Here is a 22,308-nt window from a genome sequence, read left to right on the forward strand (position 1 = left end):
GCACATGTCTTTCGTCCACCAATCAGAGGAGCAGAAGACTTCCCCTGCTCCCTCTGTTAACAAACGGCTCGCAACATTCTCAAAACTTTAACAATCGGCTCTCGCGAGCCGGTACGAGCTGGCTACAGCACACCACTGGTGAGGATCCATGGTAGCTCCCGCTTTGTGATCCACTGCAATGTCTGGTCGCTGAGGCAAGAGCTTCACCATCCCACCTAAGGAGGGACCCCCAGCAAGGACCACCTGTCTGCCTGCTGGTATGCCCCCTGTTGCAGATATTTTGGGCCTAAATCATTTAGGGCTTTAAACACTAAATGTTTAAATGTGCACCTTGAATTGGACCCAGAAATGAATTGGCAACCAATGCAGTTGTTTTAGAACAGAAGTTACATGAGATCTAAAAGCGACTCCAGCCAGTAATCTGGTGGCTGCATTTTAGACCAGCTGAAGTTTCTGAGTCATCGTCAAGGGCAGGCCCACATAGACCACATTGAATAATTCAGTCTGGAAGTTACCAGAGGATAGAGTATTGTAGCCAAGTAATCTCTGTCCAAAGGGGCCAGAACTGCAAAAAGGCACTCTTAGCCACTGAGGCATCCACACTAAGAGGAAGGCAATGGTAAACCACCTCTGAATACCCCTTACCCCAAACCCTATGAACAGAGTATCCAAAATACAACATGAGATAGTGCTGGAAGTTGAGACATCCAGATCAGATGGCACTCACCGAGCTATTGGGGAAGAACAACGGACAAGTATGAGCAGCACTGTGACTGATGACGCCACTTGGTCAAAACTGAAAGGAAGCCCAGAGGCTGATGCACACAGATGCAAAAGGAGAGTCGGAGTTGTACGACACACACAATAGTAACATGGAATGTGAGAAGCATGAACCAGGGAAAGTTAGAAATGGTCAAGCAAGAAATGAAACATATCAACATTACAATACTTGGTGCGAGTGAATTAAAATGGACAGGAATGGGACATTTTCAATCAGGCAACTACAAAATATTTTATGCAGGAAATGAGAAATTAAGAAGAAGCAGGGTTGCTTTAATAGTGAGAAGTGATATAGCAAAAGCAATTACGAGCTATAACACAAGGTCTAAGTGAGTGATATCAATGAGATTTAATGGGAAACCTATTAACATAAACATCATCCAAGTCTATGCTCCATTGGCAAACACAGAAGAGAAGGAACTGGAGAGATTCTGTGCAAAGTACAGGAAGAAATTGATCACACACCCAAACAAGATGTTCTGATAATCATGGGGGACTGGAATGCAAAAGTAGGGGACAGAGAAGAACTAGAAATTGTGCAGAAATGGGGCTTATGAGACAGAAATGAAGCAGGACTTGTTGAATTCTGTGAAGCCAATAATTTGTTTCTTGCAAACGCATTTTTTAAGCAAACGAAAAGATGACTGTACACGTAGACATCACCAAATGGGCAATACAGGAATCAAATTGATTATTTAATTGGTAGCAGAAGATGGAGAAGTTCTATGATTTCTGCGAAAACAAGACCTGGAGCAGACTGTGGTACAGATCATGAACTGGTAATATCAAAAATCAGAGTAAAGCTAAAGAACAACAGAGCAATCATAATGCCAAAATACAACTTAAATAACATCCCAGAAGAATATAAAGATCAAATAAGAAACAGATTTGAAGTTTTCAATGTAGTTGATAGAGAACCAGAAGAACTATGGATTTAAGTCAGAGACATTATCAGGGAAGAATGCAAAAAGATGGTACCTCTAGTTAAAAAGAAAGACCTCAATGGATAACTGACAAAACTCTTAAAATGGTTAAAGAGAGAAGGAAAGCAAAAGCAAAAGGAGACAGAAACATGATTAGAAATGCAATAACACCGTGACTAGAACGTAGGAACAAAGAGAACTATTACAATACGTTATTTTATTGTATAGAAATAGAAGAGGACAACAAAAAAGGTAGAACAAGAGCCCTATTCCAAAAGATTAGAGAAATGAAAGGAAAATTTAAACCACGAACCATTTGAAACGAATGCTGATGAAAGTTAAAGAGGAAAGCACAAAAGCAGGACTATAAGTAAACGTCAAGAAGACTAAAGTAATGACAACAGAAGATTTATGTAACTTTAAAGTTGACAATGAGGACATTGAACTTGTCATGGATTATCAATACCTTGGCGCAGTCATTAACTAAAATGGAGACAATTGTCAAGAAATTAGAAGAAGGCTAGGACTGGGGAGGGCCGCTATGAGAGAACTAGAAAAGTTCCTCAAATGCAAAGATTTATCACTGAACACTAAAGTCAAGATCATTCAGACCATTTTATTCCCTATCTCTATGTATGGATGTGAAAGTTGGGACAGTGAAAAAATCCACTCATTTGAAATGTGGTGTTGGAGGAGAGCTTTGCAGATACCATGGACCATGAAAAAGACAAATAATTGGGTGTTAGAACAAATTAAACCAGAACTATCACTAGAAGCTAAAATGATGAAACTGAGGTTATCGTCCTTTGGACACATAATGGGAAGACATGATTCACTAGAAAAGACTGTAATGCTGGGAAAAACTGAAGGGAGTAGAAAAAGAAGAAGACCAAGCAAGAGATGGATTGATTCCATAAAGGAAGCCACAGACCTGAACTTACAAGATCTGAACAGGGTGGTTCACGATAGATGCTATTGGAGGTCACTGATTCATAGGGTCACCGTAAGTTGTAATCAACTTGAAGGCACATAACAACAACAAGCCACTGAGGCCACCTGAGCCTCCAGTGACAATTTTGGATCCAGGAGTATTCCCAAGGTGCAGACCTGCTCCTTCCAGGGGAATTAAGTCCTATCCAGAACAGGTCATCTCCACCACCCGGACATGAGAACTCTGGACACATAACACCTCCATTTTTTCCAGGATTCAGCCTTAATTTATTGGTCCACATCCAACCCATCACCATCTCCAAGCACAGGTAGAGCACCTCAACTTCCTCTCCTGATTCGGATGGAATGGAGAGATAAAGTTTGGTGTCATCTGCATATATTGATGACACCTCACTCCAAATCTCCTAATGACAGCATTGGGACAAGATGGAACCCTATGGAACAGAACAGCTCCCATAATGCCAAACACTAGCCTTCCATAATTACTTTTTGAAAGTGGCCCCAGAGGTATGAGCAGAACCACTGAAGCATAGTGTTCCACTGTTCAATAGTATCAATAGCATGGCCACACTCCTCCTGCCTCTCTCCCAACAGATATCCTCAAACCAGGGCAACCAAGGCAATTTCAGTGCCATGGCCAGGCCTGAAGCCAGAATGCAACGGATCCAAGTAATACTTGATATACATGTATAAGATTACACTGTATATTTCCATTACTGCACATAACAAACTTTAATAATTAGGGTTCAACCAGTCTACCTAGCTCTGCTTTCTTTACAAGGATTTGAGTGGTATTCCTAGCCAAGGTTTAGACACACAGCCAGCCTGCTAACACTTTTACAATGAGGTTTATACAGAATGCAGGACATCCAGTTAACACAAACTTCCTCTCACACACCCTAAAAAAAAAGTGGGGATCAATTGTATAGGTTTTCCAGGAGGAAGCCTCAGGTCACACATTATTTCAAGTGTATAGTGGACGGGACAGGCATGTAACAACTCTTCCACCATGCAAAAAGATCAGCTGGCCAGGGGTCTGAACTGACCCAAGGGGTGGTCTTCCCTAAAATGGATTAATTTAATATTAAAAATAATATTCTGCTAGTCCTGAAACAATCAATAAGCAGTAATTTTGCTTTTCTTTGTGGATCAGGTCCTTTTTGGTTTACACACACAAAAAAGGCCTGCCAAAAATGCTCCCTGAGCATGGAACCCAGGCCAAAGATGCCACAGACAATCTATCTATGAAACAAACACTTTACAATGTTAATGTTAGGCTTATGTAAAAAAACTGATCATTTATCTTGGTGTTTTCAAGCTCATGGGCTTTTTCAAAATTGTTTGGTGGATGATAAAAGAAAACTGGACTAAAGAAATTGGTTCTGCTTCCTAGCAACAGTGTCCGGTGAAGAATTCTGGGCTAAAATGGCAAAGTTGTAGCATAAACACTGTATTTCAGTCCAAGTACCATAAGTATGTACTCTATGGGGAACAGAGGTATTTTTGTAACTGGAAGAGCACATCAGCTGGAACAAGCTGTATTAGACCGGAACCTGTAGATTTCAATGAGAACAATTTGTGAATTCAAAGATCTGACACATCATCATAAAAGTCAGACAAAGAACTGCACTTATTTTACATCATTTAGGACTTCAGAGCGTTTTCGTTTCAGAAAACAATTTTGAGAAATAGCTTGGGGGGGAAAGCAGGGGATAAGACACTGTCAAATGTGATAGCATATTGCAAGATTTAGGTGTTTTTTAAAAAAGAATTGCTCTGTCTGCATTTTGTCCCTTTGCCTGAAGAATGTTTCAGAAGAAACAAAATTTAGATTATTCATGGGATGTATATTCAGTGCCACCTTTTGGATATAACAACAACAACAACAGTGGATATAGTGTGCTGTGACCTGACATACTTGCCAATGTACCCCCCAACAGAAAAAGGGGGTAATGAAAGACCAGCAACATAAACGCCAGCCAGGCTAGGCAAGGCAGAGTTGTTTTTTATACAGTATCTACTTCCTTCCTTCAGGAAATTATTGCTTTTGCTTCTCATGCATGAGCTGTGTTTGTCATCAGTTTTAAGAACCTGCTTTAACCTGGTGCTTGCAAAAGGAGTGAAAAGTAACTGAGTTTCAGAGAAGAATGTGAATGAATGTACTGCCTTCAAGTCAATTCCGACTTATGGTGACCCTATGGATAGGGTTTTCATGAGGCTGAGAGGCAGTGACTGGCCCAAGGTCACCCAGTGAGCTTCATGGCTATGTGGGGATTCAAACCCTGGTCTCCCAAGTCGTAGTCCAACACCTTAACCACTACAGCACACTGGCTCAGAGAAGAGCAGCTTGCAAATGCATGCATTTTATTGCCTCAGACTGAAATTCATGCCACTGAGTAGTTGGGGAGGCTCTTCATAGTCCTGCCCTAATGCCATGGAATTTTCATTGCATTTCTGAGGGACTCCTGATTGGCTAGAGTTTATTTCAAGGGAAATAAAATCAAAATGGAGGTTCAGAGGGATCCCCTGCCCTCCCTAAGCTACTCCTACTAGAATTTGTTTTAATTACTCCTGGATATAAGTGTAGGACCATAGGGAATATTGTGATTGGCAGTGCTGTCCAAAGATGACTGGCCAGCCCAGCACAGGAGATGGACAGAAACAAGTCCAGAGTATCTCTAAATGTTAAGTAATGTATCGAATATGAATGTAAGGAACCAAGAAGGGACTGGGTTATAGCTTTGGGGGGATTGAGGGTTTAGGGTGGGCAGTGCCTCACTGGAGAGGCCTCCACTGGAGTTAATAAGGTACATAAACATAGCGGTTATTTTGCTATGTAACTTGATGAGCTTGATGTCACTGTTCTTTGCTTTTTTATTGCACATATGTGTATATACAGATGTATATAACAATGCAGATGAAGAAGCTGGCATACAGCTGGCAAAGCCCCTTCCACTGCAGTTCCCAAGTGCCTGACAAACAGCAAGTGGGACAGACAGCAATCTGGCTCACCAGGCCAAAAAGGTTCCCTATCCCCAAATTAGGGGATCTCTTCCATTCAACCTTTTTCAGATGAGGCTTTCATTCTGCAAGTGGGTTTCAACAGCAAGGGCAAACATGTGAAAGTTTGCTCCCTCTGCTGTAGCTTAGCTGTTACTTAGCAGCAACAATTCCATTGGGCTGCAAACAAAACCTCTACTTCAGTTTCAAAATCAGTAAAAATCTAGCTCATTTTGAAAATTTCCCTAAGGTATCAGACCCTTGCATGCCTAATGGGGTTTCAATTGCCCACACCCTCCCCTTAATCCCCAATAAATCATCAGCCACTGCCCACTCTGCTGACAAAAATCCTCATTCCCAGGGGGACTAAACTGAACTAAATCCCAGTTTCAAATTTTTGTTAACTGGACTTTGCTGCAGCTCAGTAGTTAAGCCACAACTCTTTGCATTTTTTAAACAAGGACTTCCTGATTTAATTGACTATAGTAGGAGCTGAGAGAAGTTAACCAAGACTATAAATTTAGAGCAACCTAGTGAAAGTTCATTTTACCAGCAAAAGGGGACCCTCAGCTGATGAGGCATTTTGGCCCCAATGAAAAATCAGGGCTGGCCCGAGGCATGCCAGGGCCCTTGGGCACCCCCGGGCCCTGGCACTCCCCTTCCGCAATTCACAGCAGGATCACTGCTGCGCATCACAGGGCAGGAGCTTCGGAGCCCCCGCCATTCCCTCATTCAACCTACCTTTCTCGACTGTATTTTGTGACTGTGCCCACAAGGCTGCCCTTAACCAAGATGGCAGCTGGGGTTTCCCTAAGGGGCTGAAGCCTCTGCCACCATCTTGACTGATGGCAGGGATGCACACATGTCACACGCATGCGTGCCATCAACCAAGATGGCGGCAGAGGCTTTAGCACCTTAAGAAATCCTCAGCTACCATCTTGGTTAAAGGCAGCCCTGCACGTGCAGCCGCAAAACACAGCTGAGAAAGGTAGGTTGAATGAGGGAATGGAGGGCGCTCCAAAGCTCCTGCTTGACAATCCGCAGCAGCAATCCTGCCGCAAATTGCTGAAGGGGAGTAGAGGGGCCCTCAGCCAGGGCCCCAGCTGGCCGCCCTTTGGAGCTGGCCCTGTGAAAAATCATCAAGATAGTATGTGAGGCAGACAGATGTGTGAATCCAGCAGCAGAGTGAGGAGCCAGGCAGACTACTCTCCCACCGTTTATGACCCAACACATCCCAAGCTCTAAAATTAATTAACAAAACAACAGGTATGCAGATAGAGAGCCCACAAGAGGGACAGCTGTATATTGGGTACACAATGCCACGTGTACAACTGTGACTGTTGGATGGAAATTATAGGTGTGTGCTTGGTACAATAAGCTCCTAGCCCTTAGGGAACAAGTTTGTTCCCTAGAGGCTGAGGTGGTTCCCCTAGAGAAGCTGAGACAGGCAGAGAGGTTGGTGGGCAGGCCTTCATGGATGGGATAGTGGCATCCCACTCCCAGGTGACAGCTCTTCCACTTTCATGGAGAAGGAGGGTATTGGAGAAGGTTAGTTCTGAGAAAGAGGGAAATGATGCCATAGAAGGAACCTATTCCTTGTGGGACAGATATCCTCTGCCACAGAGGATACTCCTCCAGGAAGTGGAGGGGCAGCTCGTGGTAGTTGGCAATTGTGTTGTAAGGGGCAGCTGAATTTCTGACATGTATGCAGACCACATGATGATGTACCTGCCTGGTGCATAGGTTTTGGCTGTCAAACGTTATCTAGAGAACTAACAGCCTGGGGAATCCCACCACTACATTAGAGACCACCTTGGTCAGCTCAGGCAAGGAGACATTTGGGCAGCAAGGTAGGCACTACAACAACAGTATCCGCTAATCTCTCTCTTTTGCCCACTGCTAGGCACCAACACTCCAAACTGGCAGTCAATCAAAGAGGAAGCCTGGAGAGGAAAATTGAATTTTTATATATTACAGCAACTCCCCCTCTGTGGCCCTCTGGTCTGCTCTGCTGTTACACCAAAAATGCAGATGCGCAAACTGGGAGAATCATAGAAAAATAGAATAGTAGAGTTGGAAGGGGCCAATAAGGCCATCAAGTCCAACCCCCTGCTCAAGGCAGGAATAAAAATCAAAGCATTCCCGACAGATTGTCTCCAGCTGCCTCTTGAATGCCTCTAGTGTCGGAGGGCCCACTACTTCTCTAGATCATTGGTTCCATTGTCGTACAGCTCTAACAGTTAGGATGTTTTTCCTGATGTCCAGTCAAAATCTGGCTTCCTGCAATTTGAGCCCATTATTCCGTGTCCTGCACTCTGGGACAATCGAGAAGAGATCCCGGCCCTCCTCTGTGCGGCAACCTTTCATGTACTTGAAGAGTGCTGTCATGTCTCCCCTTAGTCTTCTCTTCTCAAGGCTAAACATGCCCAGTTCTTTCAGTCTCTCCTCATAGGGCTTTGTTTCCAGTCCCCTGATCATCCTTGTTTCTCTCCCTTGAACCTGTTCCAGTTTGTCTGCATCCTTCTTGAAGTGTGGAGACCAGAACTGGACGCAATATTCAAGAGGAGGCCTAACCAGTGCTGAATAGAGGGGAACTAATACTTCACACGATTTGGAAACTATACTCTGTTAATGCAGCCTAATATAGCATTTGCCTTTTTTGCAGCCATATCACACTGTTGGCTCATATTCAGCTTGTGATCAATGACAATTCCAAGATCCTTCTCACATGTCGTATTGCTGAGCCAAGTAACCCCCATCTTATAACTGTGCACTTGGTTTCTTTTTCCTAAGTGTAGAACTTTGCATTTATCCCTGTTGAATTTCATTCTGTTGTTTTAAGCCCAATGCTTCAGCCTATCAAGGTCCCTTTGAATTTTGTTTGTCTTCCACTGTATTAGCTATGCCCCCCCAATTTTGTATCCTCTGCAAATTTGATAAGCATGCTCTGTACCTCCTCATCCAATTAGTTAACAAAAATGTTGAAGAGCACTGGATCAAGGACCGAGCCCTGTAGTACCCCACTCGTTACTTCAGCCCAGTTTGAGAAGGAACCATTGATAAGCACTCTTTGACTATGATTCTTGAGCGAACTGTGGATCCACACGATAGTTGTTCTATCCAGCCCACATTTAGCTACCCTGCTAATCAGAATATCATGGGGTACTTTGTCAAAAGCTTTGCTGAAGTCAAGATATATTATATCCACAGCATTCCCACAGTCTACAAGGGAGGTTACCCGATCAAAAAATGAGATAAGATTGGTTTGGCAGGATTTGATCTTTATAAATCCATGTTGGCTCCTAGTAATCACTGCATTTCTTTCAAAGTCCTTAGATTGACTGCTTTGTTCCAAAAGTTTTTCCAGGGATTGATGTTAGGCTGACTGGTCTGTAGTTCCCCAGTTTCTCCTTTTTGCCCTTTTTGAAGATAGGGACGACATTAGCTCTCCTCCAGTCATCCGGCACTTCACTAGTCCTCCATGATTTCGCAAAGATAATAGACAGAGGTTCTGAGAGTTCTTCAGCCAGTTCCTTCAATACTCTAAGATGCAGTTTATCAGGCCCTGGAGATTTGAACTCATTCAGAGTGATTAGGTATAGACCATTTGTCTATCAATCTCGAGCTCAAATCCTGCCCCTTCTACTTCATGCTTCCCGGGAGGGTCATAGACTCTTCTTTGGGAGAAGACTGAGCCAAAGTAGAAATTGAGCACTTCTGCCTTTTCTTTGTCATCTGTTATCATTTTGCCATCCTCATTGAGTAGCTGTGCCACCATTTCTTTTCTCTATCTTTGTCCTGTCCAGAGCTGGAACCACGAGACAGAGACACGGGTGCAATTAAATCTTGCTTTATTAGAGTAATGGATACATCTAGGACATTGCGCTTCATATAGAAACCTGCCTTACTCACTAGAAACCCCTAACTACACTCTAGACATGCTCTGCGACGCATGAAGGAAGTTGACTCAGCGACTCCCCTCTTTGAGAGGCCAGCTTATGTAGGGAACATTTTCGATCGTAATCTCTGACTCCTTCGTAAGTCCTGTCTCTGCCCTGTCCATTTCTCACGGCGGCGGGCACAAGGTGAGGGGGGGCATGTTTCCAACGGCTCGTCGGAAGACACTTGCTCTTGGGCTGCAGGCTCGAGGTCAGGAGGTGGCGTCACGCTGGAAGAGTCCTGGGAGCTGCATGGCAAGGGAGGAGTTGGTACAACCTCTGGGGAGTCCCCTGACAGGCCCTTGGGAACGACTGGGGGCGGCGCACTCTCCTCTACGGAGCTCGCGCTACCCGTGGGAATTGGCTGGAGTTCAAGTTCACTGCTCCTCCCAAGGCCCTGAGCAGACTCAACAACTCCTGGGTATTCTGTGCCTTCTGGCAGCTGAGGCGCCTGAAACTCATGCCTCTCCCCTCCCTGCTCCTTCAGGGAGAGCCGAGGCTCAACAGTCTTTTACTGTGGACATACCTGAAGAAGGCTTTTCTGTTGCTTTTAGCATCCCTCACTAGCCTCAGCTCATTCTCAGCTTTAGACTTCCTGACACCATCCCGGCAATTCCGTGATACCTGCCTGTACTCTTCCTTTGTGGCCTGGCCTTCTTTCCACTTCCTGTATGTGTCCTTTTTTGTTTTCAGGTCATCTCTAAGCTTTTTGTGAAGCCACATTGGCTTCTTCTGCTGTTTCCCCCCTTTTTTCCTTGTGGGAATTGCTTGCCGTTGCACTTTTAGAATTTCCTTTTTTAGTAACTCCCACCCATCTTGGACTCCTTTTCTCATTAGGGTGGCTTGCCATGGAACCATACTTACAATTGTTCTGAGTTTATTAAAATCAGCTTTCCTGAAGTCCAGAGTGTGCGTATGGCTACTCTCAGCTTTTGCTTCTGTTAAAATCAAGAATTCAAGTATGGTGTGGTCACTTTCCCCCAGAGTTCCCATAACTGCCACTTCATCCACCAAATCATCTCTATTGGTTAGAATCAAGTCCAGGATAGCTGATCCTCTGGTTGCTTCCTCCACTTTCTGTAGGAGGAAGTTATCTCCAACACAAGTCAGAAATTTATTGGAGGGGCCGTGTTTGGCAGAATTTGTTTCCCAACAGATATCGAGATAATTGAAATCCACCATTACTACTACATCATGCCTCCTTGAAACATTGGCAATTTGCTTTTCAAAAGTTACATTCTCCTCTTCTCCTTGATTGGGTGGTCGATAGTAGACTCCAAGCACCACTTTCCTTTTATTACTTGCCCCATTAATTTTAATCCAGACATTCTCGGTGGAGCTACCAAACTCATCTTCCTGTATTTCTGTGCAGGGATATATATTTTTAACATATAGTGCTACTCCACCTCCCTTTTTATTCCTTCTGTTCTTTTTGAACAAGCTATATCCTTCAATTGCTGTATTCCAGTCATGGGAGTCATCCCACCAAGTTTCACTTATACCTATCAAGTTGTAATTGCCCTCCTGTATTAAGAATTCAAGTTCATCCTGCTTGTTTCCCATGCTCCGTGCATTAGTATACAGACATCAAAAACCATGTGATTTATGGCTTAGCTTCCTTACTACATTTTTCTGAGGACTGTTACTGGGCCCTATTAGAGCCGATCTCTCTGTTTCCATTACTGTTCACAAGCCTTCATCAATCATTACCACCAAGTTTACGTTTCCCTCCCCCTTAGGATTCAGTTTAAGCCCTCCTGATGAACTTCTCCATGCTGTGGCCAAACACATTCTTCCCAGTCCTTGTGAGATGCAACCCATCACTTGCCAGCAGTCCATCTTCCAGGAAGCATAGCGCGTGGTCCCAGAATCCAAATCTTTCACTTCAGCACTACCTTCGTAGCCATTCATTCACATGAATTTCCCTTTCCCTTTCTACTTCTCTTCTAAGTACTGGAAGGATGGATGAAAAACTATCTGGGCCCCAAAGTCCTTGAGTTTCCTTCCCAGAGCTTCAAAGTCTGATGTGATTTCTTCATAGCTCCGTTTGGCAGTATCATTTGTTCCCACATGGATGAGGAAAAAAGGATACCTGTCGGTGGGCTTGATGAGTGATGGCAATCCTTCTGTCACATCTCTAATCCGTCCTTCTGATAGACAGCATCCCTGGCGAGTCCACAGATCTTCTCGGCATACTTGGGTTTTGATCCCACGTAGTAGGGAGTCTCCCTCTACTAGTACTCTTCTCTGCTTCTTGTTGTGGGGTGTGGTTTCATTGTCTCTGCTTGACTGAGCTTCAGCCTCTTGCTCATTGTCGCATGGGGTCTCCTGTAATTCTTCCACCACAGGCTGTCCTCCAGTCTCATCCTCGAGTGGTTGAAAGCGGTTCCATAGCTCCACTGGTGAAGGGTGTCTTCTAGCTCTTCTGCTCCTGTCACCCTTTCCCACAGAGTTTTCTCCACTTGTTTGTTCCTCCCCAAAGCAGTCTCCTCTTCTGCTACCACATGCTCTTCTACCTCCGTTTCTCTTTGCTGCTGTTGTTCCAGCATTCTGTCTAAGAACTCTTCATCTTCTCTTATAGTCCTCAGTGTAGCCACCCACCGTTCCAGGCCTCTCACTTTTTCTTCCAATAGGGCCACTAGCTTGCACTTGTTGCACGTGTACGCCATGTTGTTCTCAGGCAAGAAAATAAACATGGCACACACCTTGCAGGTCACAACCACTGGAGCATCCTTCCCATTCATATTCTCTTCTACCTTTTCTTTCATTCTGACTGCTTGTTTTGGAGTGGCCTGTGCTTTGTTTACCTTCAGGGTAAACTTGAGAGTCCCACTGGTATGCAGTGTGCTGTACAAGATGAATTAGTAATTTGTTTTTGTTTTGTTTTTAGGAACCCCCCCCTTAACCTCCCCTGTTGAACTTCTTTGTCAAACTCCCATTAGCTGTCCCTGTTTGCTCTCCCTGTTTGTTCGCTCTCTGACAGCTGGCTTGCTTATATGTCCTCACATGTAGACCAACTGAGACAGCTCCCTCTTGTCTGCTGTGCTCTGTTAGGAGTCAGGAAGCAGAATGAGAGTCCCAGCTGCTACTTGTTGCCCTCAGCAGTTCTCAGGCCACGCCCTTCAGCCAATAGCTATTAGGCCACACCCCTTCCAATCAAGCTGCTATGGAGCCCTTCAGAGCACATGGCTTCAGAGCCCTCTTGGCCTTTTTCCTTTCCTCACTACAGCTCCTTTGTCAAACTCCTGTTTGTTCTCCCTGTTCACTCACTTCCTAACCCTTCCTAGTTCCTCCACCCAGATTTTAGACAAGAAGTAAAATTCTAAACTGTGTTGGCAAACTAAAAATGAACATATCACCAAGTCATGATGGCATCCACCCAAGAGTTTTTTCTTAAAAGAACTCAAATGTGAAATTGCTTAGCTTCTAACAAAAATATGTAACTAGCCTCTAAAATCAGCCACCACTCTAGAATACTGGAAAGTAGCCAATGGAACACCAGTTTTTAAAAAGGCATGTGGCCCAATTAGGCAAGCCAAGCAGCTGTGACTCTGGCTTTTAGAACACTGACACTTACCGAGCATGCCTGGCCTTATCATTTACTTCAATGCTAAATTTTGTAAATTAATTAAAAATCAGCTGTGCATTTTTAAAACTTTTAAACTGCAGAAGATGAAGGTCAGAGTAGGGGGCAAGGCCAGTAATAGGATTACAGGTACTCTGTGTACATTGGTGATTTTTAATTAATTTCAACAAATTATAAGAACACTGACAGAAAAAAGTCTAACAGGGGTCTGGTTTCTCTCTTGTTTTACACTTTGAACTCTCGATTCTCTCTGACTGTTTTGTATATTGCCATGAAAGTTTAGAGGGCTCTTAAGCAAGCATTTCTGAGTTCAGGACTATGAGTTTTGTAAGGTTTTGTTTTGAAATGAGCTTATGGGAAGCATCAGAATGGCATGGGGGTATTGTCAATTTAACATTGCAGAATGCAAAAAAACCATGCTGGCTATAGTATACAGCCACTCTCATGGCTGTATAGTATATTGAAAAACAAGTCTTGCTGAAGCAGAACCAGGATGGCTTCTGCAAGGGATGGCTTCCTGTCTCACAAACCTTTAGAGTTCTTAGAAGTGTCAGCAAGCATGTGTATAGGAGTGATCCAGGCCAAATTCTGTACTTACACTTTCAAAAAGGGTTTGATTGAAGTCCCTCACCAAATACTCCTAAGCTCAGTAGTTATAGGGTAAGAGGAAAGGCCATCTTATGGATCAGTAGTTGGCTAAATAAAAGGAAGCAGAGGCATGGAATGAGTGGATAGGTCTCACAGTGAAAGAAGGAATGTAGAAACAAGGTCAGATTATACAGGTAAAATTACAGCAATTGCATCAGGATCCATGCCCGCAAAGGCCCCCAGATTTTCTTTCTTTCTTTCTTTCTTTCTTTCAAAAAAGCAAATTCCCTTCTAAGCGATTTCTGTGAGATGAGCCGGCCTGGCTGTTCCCGCCTTTGTGTTTTTAGTCAATAAGTAATGTCAGAGCTGTGACTGACAAATGATTTGGAGACCAGGCTGTGGCAATCCTGGGGGTCCTAAAGATCTGCTGTTCCCCCTTTTATTTACTTCACTTTGGTCTCATTTTCTCCCCGTAGTTCTAAAGATCTCCTAGATTTCTCCTTGTCTCCTATTGCTTTTGCTTTCTTCCCAGCAACCAGGATGCATCTTTCTGTGGTGGGTCCATCTGAGATGAAATATGTCCTAGGACCTAGAAGTTATTTTCTGCAAATACTTCTACACAGGAACTATGGGTGGATGTTAAAGAACCCCCCAAAAAACAGGCATTTGCAAACTTTGCAAAGAGGCTTAGACATGTCTCCTGTTATGCAGGAGCTGAAGTCTAGGCACTCATAAAGTTAATTGTATAGTTAACTTTCAGTATAAGTATACCTGTCTACTCAGAAGTAAGTCTTCATGTTTTATTGAGCTTATTCCCATGTAAGTGGGAATAGGATTGTAGCTTTGGGTTTCTTGTGGGGAAATGGTAGAAAATATGGTGGTGAGGGGGCAAGTTATCAATGCAAAACAAACAGAATTTAAATATAGGCAACCTGCTGTGTTTATTTATTTTTTTTTAAATGATGGGCTGTGAAGAAATGGTATTTATGTGTCTGTTTGTTTAAAGAAATGCCGCAGCCTCTGTGACTGCCATGAGGGTATGTTTAGGTACATTGTTGCAAGCCTGCTCGCCAGTGGTTGCTTGGTGACAGAGAGAAGAGAGACGTGATTGCTTTAAGACTCTAAGGGGCTAATCAGGTAAATTCTTTCGGATTGGCTGAAAGTTCCAGGCAGTAGGGAATTAACTGACAGTTAGCAGTTAATCACAGGGTCGCTGTAAGTCAGGATCGACTTACACTGTCATTGTAGCAATTAGAAAGGACAGTTGGACCCTGAAGAAAAGTCTTGCCAGAAGGGACACTAGTTGGGGTACCACACTGGCTAAACTGTCCAACTGCCAGGAGCTTTGGGGCAAAGAAGCAGAGTGGCCCCAGTAGCTGGACTGGGTTGTGGGAGTAATTGGCTGAGGTTTAAGGAAATTGGCCTGTGGGAGCCACTTAGAGGCTGGTATTGGCAATGGTGTCTCTGGACACTTTAGAACCTGTCAGCAAGCACCTATAAAGTCCCAAAATAAGTAACCCTACTCCCTTTTGTAAATAACATTCCTTTAATAAACTTACAACATAGTTCAAAATTTATACTGTCTCTCAGTGGTAGTGTCATCTCACACCTCCCATACACGCTAATAGGAGGGTTTAAAGAAGTATTCTGTGTGAATTGGTGGCAGCGAAAGGGTTACAGAAGCCTGTTTAAGGAATCAGAAATCCCTGACAGACATAAAAACAAATAATTGTAACACATCTAAATTATTATTAATAAAATTTCTTTAATCCTGTTATCACAGTGGTCCTGTTGCTGGAGCAGAGCACTGGAAAGTGGGAGCAGGTTTTGGTTTTTTTTAATCTGAACACTTAGGAAAAATACTGACTGTATGCTTTTCCTTACTATTTTTCCTATAACAGTAAAAGGAAAAAAGAAATGACAGCAGATCACTCTGTTTTCCACAGTTCTCCACCTCTAATGGCTACAAGCCTAGCATAACTCCTTTTAGGAATAAATCTCTTATGCACACTAACCTGGGACTAAGCCCAACGAAACACAAGTGGGATTTATGCATCTAAAAAACAAGCCTTATTCAGGGCAGATTAACATTGGTTGAAGCCTTGGAGATGTCATAATTTGTAGGGATGAGTGGATGCCTATGATAAAAGCATTAATTTCCCTTTTGCAGCCATTTGATGCCTCCTATATCTTCACAACAGCCACGTGAGGTAGGTTAGGCAGAGAGCAGTTTGCCCAAGGCAGGAAGTGGGTGAAACCAATTATGAGCTGAATTTAAAATGTAAAATTGCTCATGCCCAGAATATTTTCTTTTTCTTTATCAAGGATGGCAAAGTTATTTTTGTATTTTGTTGAGAGTTGTGAAACTGCACACACTCACAATATTATTTGTAGCCTATGAAAGCTTATGCAACTATCTTTAAGACACCACGAGATTTATTTTGCGGTACCTTATTTCATGTGTTCCTTTGGGGACAAGGGAAGCGTATTTTGGGAACTGCCCCAGGGCCTCCAGTGACATTAATCCTGCCTTGGGGCTGGAAATTTAAATGTTTAGATATAGCTGCAATGGATAAATTAACAAATCTGGTTCGGAGAAGATGAGGAGAAAGTAATAATCTAGTAATTGAACACTGGTCTCCATTTCTTAATTGATGGACTTTTAAGTTCTTGATATCAATTGTAGTATAATTCTGTTCCACATGAGTCTTGCAATAAGCTTATGCAATGCCTTACAACAGACATTGTAACTGTATCTCCCTTATGAAGAAATGTGTGGAGTTCATTGTCATCATACAGTAACAACAGGTAACTGCAGAGGTAGTCATCACAGAAAAAGAGCTTGCTGATACTGATGCTACTTTCAAGAAGCCCCCATGAAAGTGCCACAAGAGGAGGCAATTTGACTATGAGGGTCAGATTCACAATGAGTGCAATAGTCCAGAAGAAATCTTCAGATTGGAGTTCTTCTACACTCTTGTTGACACTACTTGTGTTTCAATTGAAAAGCAATTTGAGCAGCTTGAATCTCACAGGAATACAGGGGGGTTCTTGTACAACCAACCTTCTAAAGCTACCAAAAGAGACGCTTACCACAGAGCCCTCACTGACAGCAACCACTCCAACATCAACAGTGCAGATCTTTGTGTTGAGTTGGGCCATCTCCAACACATTCTTTCTCCTAGAAAAAAACTCACCAGAAGATGCCCTGCAGTACATCCATGATATCAAAATGACTTATGCCTTCCCAAATGTCTGGGTACCTAGTGGAGAACGTAGCTTCTCAAAATTGAAGCTCAGCAAAACGTACATACGATTTACCATGGCAGATGAGAGGCTCATATCACATGCTATCCTGTCCATTGAGAACAGCATTGCTCAAAATCTTGATTTCTCAGCCATTGTGCTACACTTTGCACAAGCCAAAAGCTGTGTTCTGATCAGTGGCAGTGCATCATGCAACACAGCAGAACTATCACAGGGTTTACTTTTAATATTTTTTGTTTCATAGCAGTTCTTATCTTTTGATAAGCATTCTATATTTTAGAACAGACATTTTTATCTTTAAAATTAGTAAAGTTATAAATAAAAAGGTATCCAGCTGACCTCTTACATCTTTATTTTATTTTATTAATATTTTTATTGGTAAAATACATAAAATAATAAAAATATTAAACATCAAGAAAATCCCCCCACCCCTCACCAATCCAATTCCCCCCATGGTAATTCCCTAGACCTTCCCCTTTCACCCCCTACAACTGCTAAGCTCCCTCCCTTCCCCCCTTGGACCTCACCAAGCCCTTTCACCCCTTAAAGCTCCCTCATGCCCCCTATGGGCCACCAATGCCAGCCTCCCACCCACCCACCAAGGCTAAGTTCTAGGCCTCAGCCACCCAGGTTCGCTCACCAGTCTTTGCCACTGCTCCCTACTCCTGCCAGGCTGTGATGGCATGACAGCATGAGGCCCTGCATTTTCTATATATATATATTATTATTTATTTAGTGCTTATACTGTTTATAGTATTTGAAGTGCTAAGTGCTCAGTAACGTTGCCTCAAAGTAAAGCAGTGTTCCACTGATTTTTTCCTAGTGTAAATGGCATCAAAGCAAAAATTGATAAAGAAACATTCTTTAAAGCTAACTGAAGGAAGATCATTTTTGTACTTAGTACCGAAACAACCTGTAGAACTTTCAAAAAAAAAAGGTTACAAACACTGGCTTTTTGCCACCCTAGTTCACTGCAGAGTGCATTAAAAAAAAAAACAGCTGCTGAGCTCAACTTGTTGACTCCCTCAGATCAGGCTGGCACCCTGGGCAACTGCCCAGTTTACCCACCCCTAAAGCCAGCCCTGTCTAATGGGGTTTGAACTAGTAATGACTAACCAGGAACAAGACTTTGGGGTCATGGTGCATAGCTCAATGTAAATGATGAGCCAGTGTGCAGCAGCTGATTCAGTTTAGAGATAAGGCAGGTAAGGGGGTGAGACAAAATAGGTGTATAAAATTATGCATGGTATGGAGAATTAAGATGCAGAAAAGTTTCTCTCTCATAATACTAGAACCTGGGAACATCCAACAAACCTGGATGACGGAAGATTAAGGACAAACAAAAGAAAGTACTTCTTCATACGGCACTAAGGATGGATGAGAAATTCAATTCAGTTTGCATTTCAAGGTGAATCTATCAAATTTGCACTTTGCAAAACAATTTGAGGAACAAAACACAGACATCCTTCAAAAGTTGCATTTATTTGAATTTTGCAATGCAGTTCGCCAATTGTATTGCCAATCACCAAAGGAAATGTAGATGTACAATCAAAGAGATTAGAAATGGCATGTGAATGGCCTCTGTCCCATAATTCATGCTTCATACCCCTGATTGATGTATTGGGGTGCTTATTGCTTGGTATACCGTAACTGTAATGCATTAGAATCTGGAGAGTTCAAAATGCAGTCTCTCTGTTGAAATGCTTCGTTCTGTCTGTGAAACAGCATTTGGAAAAAGTTATTCAGTTAATCAAAACAATTCAGCTTGTCCCACACTTTTGCTTCCCAGGTGGGCTTATTTGTAACTTTCTCAAGCTTTGAAGGGACAGTGAGCTAGTTAGCTTACGAATGTTCTCTCTTTGCTTATATCAACAAAGCACTTGATAGTCAAAACAAGCTATTAAATTGGGGGTGCAGCTGCATTCTCAGGCAGAAGGAGAGTTCAACAAACATCACCTGAGGGGGAAACCAGCAATCTAGATGATGGGAAGATAATAATCTCATAGGTATAGGGTGCCCCCTCCGAGAGGGTATTTCAGGTATTAATAGGGACCCTTAGATTGGGGAGATTAAGCCTCATGGAGGCTGACACAGCTTCGAAGCACCATCAAGAGAACATCACTCAAGAGCTGTTACCCCTCCCAGACAAGAATCATTGCTGTGCTGTCTGTGGGGCTTCCAGCCAGCAGACGTAAGAGCAAAGACAGGCGGGGGGGAGAGAGGCAGAGACCTGCTAGCTGTTAGTGTCGTTTTAGTGTTTTACTGTTTGCCAATGAAAGTTTGATGTAAACAACTTGCTCTAATAAACTATTTAACCTCTTCACCACCACCAGCATCCACTGTCCTTTTGAAATTCAGAACTAACTTTGCCCTGTGCTTGGCAAGGGCTAGCATTTGACGATACAACAACCAATGTTTACAAAAATGTATGTGTTAGTGGACAGTGTGCATAAATATGAATATACAAGTGAAAATAACATACAAAAATGGCATTATGCTGAGAAATTGCTTGCAAAAATGTGTACGTTAATATTGCCTACAAAAGTGTTTAATGGGAGAAATTCACACTAAAATGCTGGAGAATTTTCAAGAGAATTTTTCAAAAAAAGAAATTTGCAAATTGCTGCAGATATGTGGAAAAATGAATTTAAGATTGGGAAAAATAAGAAATTAAGAGAACCAAAACTGACAGATCGGCCTTGGACCAATGTACCTGCCCGGGATTTACGCCCATATGTACCTGCCCGGGATTTAAGATCATCTCTCTCTGGTCTCCTCTGCGTGCCTGGAGTGAAAAAAGTTAGACTGACAGGAATGCAGGAGAGAGCTTTTTCAGCTGTGGCTCCCAAGCTTTGGAACACCCTACCCCAAGAAGTCCGCTCTGCTCCCTTCCCGATCGTTTTCTGGAGACTTCTGAAAACGATCTTGTTCCGGAGAGCCTTTAGGAGGGACTGAAGGTAGAGCCTGACACTGATTTTATGATGTTATGCCTTCTACGTTAAATTTTACCCTTGTAGTCCCCTTTAGTACTACTCCCTATATATGTGTGTGTGTGTGTGTGTGTGTTTTATTTATTTTAATTTATTTTAATGTTTTGTGATTTTATTGTTTACAATTTTATTATGTACGTGTTTGATTTTATTTTTGTAAGCTGCCCTGAGTGCCCTATTACAGGGTAGAAGGGCGGGACAGAAATACTTTAAATAAATAAATTCATCCATACATGGCGTGTACTTAAACTATGGAAATTAATACCACAAAATGTAGTAATGGCCACCAACTTGGATGGCATTAAAAAAGAATTAGACAAAGTCTTGAAGGCCAAGGCTATCAATCTCTGCTAGCCATTGTCTACCTCTACTGTCAAAGGCTGTATGCCTCTGAATACCATTTGCTGGGAATCATAAATGGGGAGAATGCTGTTGTACTGAGGCCCTGCTTGTGGGCTTTCCAAAGGCATTTGGTTCCTACTGTGAGAACAGGATGCTGTGCCTTTGGTCCAATTCAACAGCGCTCTTTTTAGGTCCTTAGAATAAAAACAGGGGTATTTTTATTGGCTCTGAGAGATCAGCTGTCTTTGTTTTTTTCTGTTTTTCTCAGTGCCACTAGATGCCACTTATGCATCACAAAAAAATGCAGATTTGTATAAAAATTGCATGTGTTTTGTTTATATACGTAGATGCAAATTTAGAAAGACTACTACAATTTAAACAGAAATGAAATACATCTTAATATAACAGGGAAGACTATGACATGTGACTGCTCAGTGCTGCCCTGGTGCTAAATGTTGAATAGTAACTTTATGGTCCCTTTCTTATGCTCTCCTTTCTTATGGTTCTTTATCTTTAAACTTGACTTGGACTAGACAGCGCTTCAAGCAGAAGACATTGCTCTGATAGTCCTTCAGAGGAGAGCTGTGAAGGAATTGGACTTTGCTGTCCTGGACTGTTTGTATGTACTCTGCTTTTATATGGATTGCTGTATATTATATGGGGATGCATATCTTTCTTGTTGGGGCATATAAGGTTACCTTGCTCAAATGTCCTGGTCTCGCTAAACAAAAGACCTGCTCTGGGGGCTCAGATCAGGGGGAAGTCTAAGGCCACATTTACACCACACATTTATTCCACTTTAAACAGTCGTGGTTTTCCCCAGAGAATCCTGGAAACTGCAGTTGGCTAAGGGTGCTGAGAATTGTTAGGAGACCCCTATTCCCCTCACACAGCTACAATTCTCAGAGTTCTCTGAGAAGAGAGACTGACTCTTAAACCACTCTGGCCGCTGGTGCTCTTCTGGGGGAATAGGGGTCTGCTAACAACTCTCAGAACTCTTCACAAACTACACTTCCCAGAATTCTTTGGGGGAAGCCATGACTGTTTAAGGTGGAATAATAGTGGAATAAATGTATGGTGTGAATGTGGCCTTCCATTGTGTATGCGTGAGCTGGCATGTTTCTTGTCTGAAGGCAGGAAAATTAAAAGCACTACTACTTCCTATAACTTGGGCACCAGTACTTCCTGCTGACTGAATCATGCTGGGCACAGCATGTGATTGACAGGGGGCAAGGGCAGGTAAACAGAAATGATATCTACAGATGCACAGTCTGGAAGCAGATTAGATCAAGGCAGAACTCTTTGTTTTGAGAAGCTTGGTAAAATGGGAGAGGGGTAAAAAAACCAAAGAATAAGATTATTTTGAGAGCCTAGTAGATTGAGAGACTGTTTTAGTTCAGGGAAAGTGGATGGTGTTTTAATCTACTTTATTTTGCTTCAAAGGAAATACACTGGTTTTCTGTACATTGCCTTTTTTTTTTTGCATTGCACATCTTTCGCTTAAACATTTTTCAGAGGCTCCAGAGACACACAAGAAAGGTTATTGTTGTTGTTAGTAGGCTGACTGATAAGGCACAGCCTTATTGTCAAATTCCCCCTCCCTAGTGGCAGCAAGCTCTGGACTGGGTATACTCTGTGTTAGACAGGAACTCCCTTCTCTCAGATGGCACAGGGCCCAGGGCGGCTGGGAGATAGCTGTCACAGGTGTCCTCCATAAAGTAAAACATATTGGGCACCTTGCCTAGCAGCCACCATCCATCAGCTTACATGAAGGGTTTCCATTCTCGCTGGTTATTATAAGAACTATAGCTTTAAGAAGTAGTGTTTGAGTTTGCTGTTTTCCTCCCTCCCCATTCCTTTTTTTTCCTTTTGTGTTGTGCTTTTTCAGATTGTAAGCCTGGGAGCTTTTTATTTATGTGGAAACTGCTCAAGAAGCTTTTTCA

The 22,308-nt window shown here is 42.8% G+C and overlaps 1 protein-coding gene across 3 annotated transcripts in view; it reads right to left on the bottom strand.

Moving 5' to 3' along the window:
- TRPC4 (transient receptor potential cation channel subfamily C member 4) overlaps positions 1 to 22,308 on the bottom strand; it is a 270,872-nt gene that overhangs the window by 242,871 nt on the left and 5,693 nt on the right. Inside the window, exon 1 of one of the 3 annotated variants that reach the window (XM_061639284.1) lies at positions 13,777 to 13,827. The exons of the other annotated variants lie outside the window; for them this stretch is intronic. The gene's annotated coding sequence lies outside the window, so the exon portion shown is untranslated. Of the gene's footprint in view, positions 1 to 13,776; positions 13,828 to 22,308 lie in introns of those variants that run through there. 3 annotated transcript variants of the gene reach the window in all.

Source organism: Rhineura floridana, chromosome 1, assembly GCF_030035675.1.
Source record: "Rhineura floridana isolate rRhiFlo1 chromosome 1, rRhiFlo1.hap2, whole genome shotgun sequence".
Taxonomy (NCBI): domain Eukaryota; kingdom Metazoa; phylum Chordata; class Lepidosauria; order Squamata; family Rhineuridae; genus Rhineura; species Rhineura floridana.